We start from the raw sequence: 8,021 nt of genomic DNA on the forward strand, positions 1-8,021 counted from the left end.
TTTATGATTACAGTACAAAATATTTAAACTTTCTGCTTTTGTTAATCTAAACACTGAAAGCAGATTTAATACTTTCCCAAATTTAAGACCAAATGAAAACTAAAAGTTTTCACCCCCTCCATCAGTTATGAGCCACAAAATAACTTTGACTTTATCAGTCCTTTATTTTGGGAAGGTGAACAGCGTCGCACCGGCAGCAGCAGGTTTACAGTAACGAGTAAAAGATGAACGTTAGCATTAGCATTAGGCTAACAGGCTGGTAATAGACAATAATTCATAAACACTGTGAGTATTTAGCAGTAAAATAAACTTACACTTACCTTCATGAATGTAAGTGTAATACTGAAGCCTGATTAGATCCGTGTCACATCTAAATACGTCCGGGTGGAAACCAGACATCCAGCCACAGATCCCAGTTTTTCTGAGATTGAAAACCTGAGAATCATCTGCATAATTATCATAGCTGAACATGGACTCCAGGACAGAACCCTGAGGAACCCCACATGGGATTTCTGTCAGAAGTTACTTATTTACTTACTTCAGTTACGTCTGTTAGGGACAGAACCTTTCTGAATATTTACATAAATTCTGTAATTTGTATGACCACAAAATGTTTTGCTTTTTTCCTCATTGTTTCATCGGTTGGTGTGCATGTCGGCTCATCTGTGAACATTTTCATTTATTCTTGTGAGCAGAAATCAGACAAATGTTGCTTTTGTTCTTCCCAAGCCGACGCTCCTTCATGACAACAGAACCAGTGAGTTCAGGTGCTTTTAATGGCTTCCAGCTCATGCAGCTCATCTGTATCGTTTCAGCTGAACACATGTTCTTCTTGTCCCTAATTCAAACAGAAGAGCCAAAGGTTCACTGGTTGCCAGTTAAAATGCTGGTTTTCATGATAATGATACCAGGATGGGAAAGAAGAGATCAGAATTCTGTTACGACGGAAAATCTGCAACATTTTTAGATCTATTATATTTATGTGCATTTATTAATTGTATTACGTCAGGTTTTTATTGTCTACTAGCCTACTTCATGTTGTCAGACATGTTCTATTAAAATGAAGAGAAACCAAACTGTCTCAAAAAGTTAATCACATTTAATTCATTATTTAATACAGAAGTTTGGATTTATACATAGCAAACAGAGTTTGGATTGTTTATTGTGTTGAAAGCCACATTTTGTATTTTCTCATTTAGTGAAAATCTGTGAGAGAGAAACACTGAGAGCAGCCCGTTAAAGACGAAGACTCGTGTTTTGGACATTTTCTATTTCCATTTCAGTCTGTGATTAAAAAACACTCCTCTGTTTTTTGGCAATAAGTTTGTTGTGATTTTTGGTGTGTGGAAAACGAGCCGTTACAAGTGTAGCAATCCCAGCTGGTTTTCCTCTGTACAAAGGCTGCTGGAAAAGTTGTTGTTTAGTTGTTGACTTGCTGCAGTCTGCTTGGTTGTGCAGGAGGCTCCACCAATGCTTTTCAAAGATGTACAGTTTTATAATTGCCCACCTGTTTGCAGCCATTTTGTTGTAAACGCTGAGTTGTGGGCGTGGCCAGCAGCAGCTTGACTGTATTTAAAGTGACAGAGACCCTGAAACAGCTCAGACTGAAATCTTACAATGATTTGGTGCTACAAATGTAGTGAACATGTTTTGTTTAGGCCATAGATCTGTCCTAACCTGACTGGGAAGCAGAACGAATCACCTTTAATAATCAGTAAGATTATGAAAGTCTTACTGCGTTTCTTCATTGTTTAGCAACAGAAACATTTAATTTACAGTTTTTAAACTTGTTCAGCAAACTTTTTCCCAATGAAAGAGTAAAATATTCTGCACCTGTAATTTGTAAATGATCCCCGTCCAGCTCTAGTTCTGTATACTAGAAGTAACTTTAGTTACGTGAAGCCGTTTTCAGCTGTTATATTTCCTTCACTTCTCTTAGAAAGGCTCCAAAGTGAAGAAGCTCTGGATCTAAAGAGACTCAGGTCACTTTGAATTTGACATTTTTTAATTGTAATCATTGATGCTGAGCTGACTGTAAAACTTTAAGATGTAACTTTTTACCAGAACAGAAAATTACAGCTTCATACGTTTGGAAACATTTTCCTTTAAACACGATGAGTATTTCATTTCATGTTACTGAAAAAGAGCAGAGATGCCAGAAGTCCGCGGCTCTGTGGCTCTGGGGGAGGGGAGCTTTCTGCCGAGCCGGACCGAGCCGGACCGGCCCAGATGAGGCTCCTTCTCATAATTGGCCTCAGCTGATGGCCAGAAGCTCCGACCGGCCAAGTCAGGCCTCCATTAGTGAGCTCCCTGCTTTCTGCCCCTTTAATCCAGTTTGGGCTCCAACTACTAATTCTGCACCGGCAGCAGTCCGGCACACACACACACACACACACACACACACACACACACACACACACACACACACACACACACACACACACACACACACACACACACACACACACACACACACACACACACACACATATATATATATATATATATATATATATATATATATAGTGAGAGCAGAGCGGCTGCAGGAGCAGAGGGGAGGAAACTACACGCTGTGATTTGTTTTGTCTTTATGATGAGAAAAATGATTCTCCTCAGCATAAATGTCCGGCCGGCCCACGGAGCGGGAACTGCAGGGAGTTATTTACACCAGCGAGAGCAGAAACCACGAGCACATTAGAGGCTCCCTGGGTTCCTTCCAAGCGGCCGCGGAGCCAGATGACAGCCGTACCTATATCTGCTGCTCCAGGTCCGGCCTCCGGCCTTCGGCACCGCCGGACGGCTGAAGTGGCTGCGATGTGACGGCGAGTCTTTCTGAATCCACCTGGACTGAGGTCCGTTCGGAGCCTGCAGGGCAGCAGCGGCCGGCGCTGAGAGCGGAGCGTCCAGAGAGCTGCAGCCTGATGTTCAGCTCTGAATTTACAGCCTTTCAAAGGTTTTCATGTTTTCCTCTCATTACGGCCAAAAACATGAATCTATTAAACTGAGATTTTAGTTGAGAACATGAAAATAAAAAATGCATTTTACTTTTTAATTTACGATTAGAGATCTGCAAAGTGTGGTGTGGATTTGAATCCGGCCTTTAATTTTACGCAAAATTCACATTTTGAACATTTTTATTTTTCCATTTTGTTCTCAACTGTTTCCAAAAACAGAACAAGAGATTAAAATAAAAACCCAGCGGGGTTTTGGCAATAACTTCATAATTTTTGGTGTCTGGAAAATCAGCTGTTTTAAAAACCTCCAGATTGTTGAGTCACATTGAAGGGCGCTGCGCTGTTACCTAGCAACCACAACCCAGCCTGCTGCCTAGCAACCCCAGCTGATCTACGTTTGATCAGCTGGGTTTCCCGCTGTACAATGGCTGCTGGAGGAGACAAGAGTTTAGCTGTTAACTTGCTGCATTCTGGTTGGTTGTGCAGGAGGCTGCACTAATGCTTTTCAAAGATGTTGGATTGTATAATTGTGTATCTGTCTGCAGCCATTTTCAGGTGAGTGTAAACGTTGAGTTGGGGGCGTGGCCTCCAGCAGCTTGACTGGATTTAAAGCGACAGAGACCCTGAAACAGCTCAGACTGAAGTCTGATTATCTGAGAATGAATTAATGAAGTGAATGTGATGAACATGTTTTGTGTCGACCTTAGAGTGATCCTGACCTGGTAAAGGAAGCGTAGACCTGGTGTTCTGCTGCCTGAAGGACTCAGAGGTTTCTCAGTTAGCATGAAGCATGAATAGCAGAGGTCAGGGTCAAAGTTCAAACCAGGGTTAGTTCATAAAACAATTCCCCAAGCTTTGAAGATTTCACAGACTCACTGCTCAGTGTTTGGGTCGCTGTTGCCTGACCGTCCCAACATGGCGGGTCGTGTTGGTCACATGACCCCAGCTGTGAATCTCAGAGGAGACGAATTGATGCTGCAGAGTTAGAAAGAGGAAATCTGAGATCAGATCCTCTTCAGCGTCTTCAAGAGACGTCCTGTTGTCCTTCAGACGCTCAGATCTGATCTCATCAGGCTGACCTCTGACCTCTGACCCTTGGGTTCCACGGTGGGCCTTCTAGCAGCTGCAGAACATTTCCAGAACCAGAGACTGGAAACTCATCCAGGCGTTTGATTCCTGCAGCAGCGTCTTCACAGGTCTGATTGACAACCCAACGGTCCAGAACGCTGCTGCTGGAGTTCTGACTAGAACCAGGAGGATGGAGACACCACCCGGTTCTACACCATCTAGTTCTACATAATCTAGTTCTACATCACCCAGTTCTAAGGTTGATGTTCAGATTCTCTTTGCTGCATTTTACTGATAAAAACTGAGATAAATGTAACTTTTCTATATCAAAGCTAAATGCATGTTGCTGTTGCCGTTGCTGGAAACGGCAACAGCTGGTTCTACAAATTATTGACCTGTAGAAAACTGTATTTTTTTGTGAAAAACGTTGAGTTTTGTGTAATATTTTCTTCCAGTTTCACATGTGTGCATGTTTGTGCTGCAGCAGCTGCATCTTTTCTCACATTAAGTTTATTGATTTATCTGACATTAAGTAGATAAATAAATCCTGGACTGAAGCTCCTGTTGCTCTTTCCTCTTCCAGTGTTCAGTGTTGCCTCTGCAGAATGTATTGAACAATAAGTTGCTGCTCTTCTGGAGGACGCGCCCTGAAAGCCGCTGGCTCGGCGCCACACAGGATGACAGAATCGTGTCGGCACAATGCCGCCGCTCACTGAGCTGCAGCCGTCAGTCACTGCACTCGGCCCACAAACTCATTTTACTCACTCGTGGAAAGTTTTTATCTGCTGGAGGAAAACACAGGAATGAGACAGAAAAGATGATTTTTCCCAGTAAACTGACAGAATGGGTAACGGTCCTTTTAACTGGCTCATCATTTTCTAATGATGTTTTATTTTGGGAAATTCCTCCAACATGTTCAGGGTTCAGCGCTGAGTCAGCAGTAACACCTTCCATCTGATAAATCAGTCAGTGTTTTACTTCCATATAAAATCACTTTCTTTACATTTCTACTTTTATCTGCAGTTTTCTGATTCGCTGGTTGAATCTGTGATATTTTTCATCTCATAATGATCGTGTGTTGAATTAACGTAATAAAACCAGATCAGCTCTCTGCTGCCTCTGATCCCTAAATGACGGTCATGTCGGCTTCGTCAGGTGCTGCAGCTCAAACACGCAGCTGGATGGACTCAACATTTTCTTATGACTCGTATAATTACAGTGATTCATGCTGCTGGACTCGGGTTCTGAACTGCAAACTTCTGTTTGCAAATATAACCATCAGATTCATAAATTAGAGGGTAAAATAGCTGCAGAGGCTAAATGTTGGTTCATTAAATCATCTAGTGCTGTTATCATGTCAACTGAGGGAACAACCGTAATAAAACATGACACCATCCAATTACTCTGCATTCATTCAGTCACTTTGTGCAACAACTCAGACTGAAACTTTCATGGAGGAAAATTACATATTCTAATCATCTGAGAAGATTAATTTCTGTTTGGATTAGGAATAAATCTGTGGCGCTTCTATTCAGATTACACTGCAAAACCTCAAAACCTCCCTAAGTAGTTTGGTTTAGTTTCTACTTCAGTTCATTTGACATAAGATAAAAATAACTTAAGCAACTTTTCTATAAGTAAATAATCCCTTAATATTGATTTAGTAGACTTTTCACTTTTAACAAGATATTTGTTTTATTTTATTAGTGAAATAATCTACCAGTGGAACTGGTATGTTTTAAATCAATATTTAGGAATCATTGACTTAAAACAAGCTTCTTTATGTTGATGCAAAATTAATGTAAGTTAAATTTGTCTTATTTCAAGTGAACTAAGATATTTACAGCAGAATCAAAATTTAAAATATTTGGTAGGATTTTGTTTTTACAGTGTAGATACAATTATTAGGCGTCTCAATGCAACTTTTTCACTTCCGATCCGATATCAGTATCATACATTTACTACATATTTTGTGAAGGAGTAAGGAAAGCTCAATCAGCCATTTTATTAGAAACTGAGTCTGAGTGGGATAGAAATCCTGGGCCGGACTAAATGCTGGAGCGGACTGATTCCATCAGAGATTCAAGATGCACGTCGATATCCAATATTTGATATCAATATCAAATATGGTTATTAAGGTTTATTGTAACTTCCAGATATCCCAGTTGTGGCGCCCCCTGCAGGTCACATTTGACACCTTTAGGTAAAAATTGAGCTGAAACATTTTAGCTTTGGTTTAAATCTGTTTGTTTCAGTTCAATGTTCGTTCAAGGAAAATGGAAATGATCTGAATCTGGAAACAGAATGAATCCTCTGAGCAGAGCGCTCGGCTGTGTTCTGTCCGGTTCTGGGTTCTGCTGCTGCTGCAGCCGCTGTGGGAGGCCTTTTCATTCTGCAGATCTTGTTTTGTTCTCACTGGGCAGAGGAACAAATGTCAGCCAGAGAGATGAGGCATTTTTCTAACAGCTCAAAGTAAAAACTCGCCTCCCATGAAGTCACAAAGCTCTGAATTAAAACCTGAGAAATGAAAATATAGTGTCCTGGGGTTGGGAAGGAGGTGATGCTGCCTTTCTTTAGCTTATCCACCGAATTTAACTGAAAAAGTTGAATATCTTTATCACACGATGGAAGAATGAACTTTAGCAGACAGAGAGGATTCACAGTTTAAAGAAGAAAACAGAATCCATTCTGTCCAACTTCACTTCCCAGAAACATTTTCAATAACTCATGTCATCGTCCTCTTCCTGAAAAACATGCAGTAATTAGTTTCAGACGCGCTGCAGAACGCTGACCTGATTTTATCACTAATATTTGATACTATTTACATGTTTTAGTCGCGTCCTGACGGTACTGGAGCAGAAAAACTAAAACTTTATTCAGACTGGAGTTTGTTCTCTTTGACCTGCATCAGTTTTTGAGTTTACTTTGTAACTTTTAGGCAAAATTATGTTATAATTATAGCAAATGATTTTCAGTAGAGCTCTCTAAAGCTGCAGTGTGTAACTTTTATAAAATTATGTTTGAAATATTTTTGAATCTGTCTCCATGTCGGGACAGTTTGAGACAGAATCCATGAAAAAATTAGTCTTCCGTGTTTTCTCCCAGTGCTACCTAGAAACAGCCAATCAGAGTCAGGAGGCGGGTCTTAGCGCTGTCAATCACTTTCCCGTTACTCTCTGCTAACCTGCAGCTAGCATAGCCTGTTGTAAATTGTAACGCTAGTTAGCATAGCTACTGATAACGGCAGATAAACCGTTTTCCTTTAACGGTAAGTTGTTTCTCCTCCATTAGCAGATTTAGCAGCGAGTACATGAGCTTGTTTGACAGCACTAAGCCCCGCCTCCTGGCTCTGATTGGTTGGTAATATTAGCTCATGGAGGAGATCCATCTGCTAACAGATTATCTGTCTTATAACAAACTGTCACAACATGAGGTGACAGTTTGGTGCTTTTATTTTGAAGAGGCACTAAAGTTTACTTGTTCTGGACAAACATGGTGATGCAGCGTCAGCTCCTCTGAGGTAACGGAAAGTCAGTCCCTGTGTGATGGTTATGCTACATGCTAAGAGGCTAGCAAAGCTCCAGTGAATCCCGGCTGTTCACCTCATTTTCAGAAATAAAACAAATATTTAGAAAACAATGCGTCATGGCTAGCCAATCAGAGCTCATGTTGCTTTGTGCTGATTGGCTGTAGCTCCAGGTCAGAGCAGCTTAGAGCTCAGAGGCTTCCACTGCAGAGATAAATACAGTAAATATAGGGATTATATTTACCTGTATAGATCAAAGTCACATAGATAGTTTGGTCTATGTGTGTTTTCAGAAGGAGAGGTTTGAAGTGGATCGTTTCTCAGTAATTGATTCGGACCAAAGGCTGAACTGGTCAATGTTTGACCCAGTACTGGGTCAGCTAACTTCCAGATTGACTTGTTTTAACCGTTCCGTTTTTAGAGTGTCACCCAGGTAGCACATCCACTGACCAATCCTGTTCCTCCAGATGTTT

Source organism: Gambusia affinis, linkage group LG15 (genome assembly GCF_019740435.1).
Source record: "Gambusia affinis linkage group LG15, SWU_Gaff_1.0, whole genome shotgun sequence".
NCBI lineage: Eukaryota > Metazoa > Chordata > Actinopteri > Cyprinodontiformes > Poeciliidae > Gambusia > Gambusia affinis.